The sequence below is a fragment of the Penaeus monodon genome, chromosome 34, assembly GCF_015228065.2.
Source record: "Penaeus monodon isolate SGIC_2016 chromosome 34, NSTDA_Pmon_1, whole genome shotgun sequence".
Taxonomy (NCBI): domain Eukaryota; kingdom Metazoa; phylum Arthropoda; class Malacostraca; order Decapoda; family Penaeidae; genus Penaeus; species Penaeus monodon.
In genome coordinates, this window is record NC_051419.1 from 32,308,220 (window position 1) to 32,308,487 (window position 268).

The window sequence follows — 268 nt, forward strand, 5'->3', positions numbered from 1 at the left end:
TTCGGTTAAATAAGGTACAAAATTCAATAATAAGTACATTCACATTGTCACCGCAAGTTCAGTTAAGCTGGAAATATTCTTTGAGGAATAAGGTCCAAAACTTTCTTCAGATCCATAAGGTGGTCCGTGACTACAAAAGAAGGTAAAAATCATTGATTTAATTCCTCAAAAATAAGGGGAAAGTTATTTTCTCAAAATTAAGGGTCTCCCTTCAAATGACTGCATAGAAAACGTAAAACTAATTTGTAGGGGTAACTAAGTGTTACAA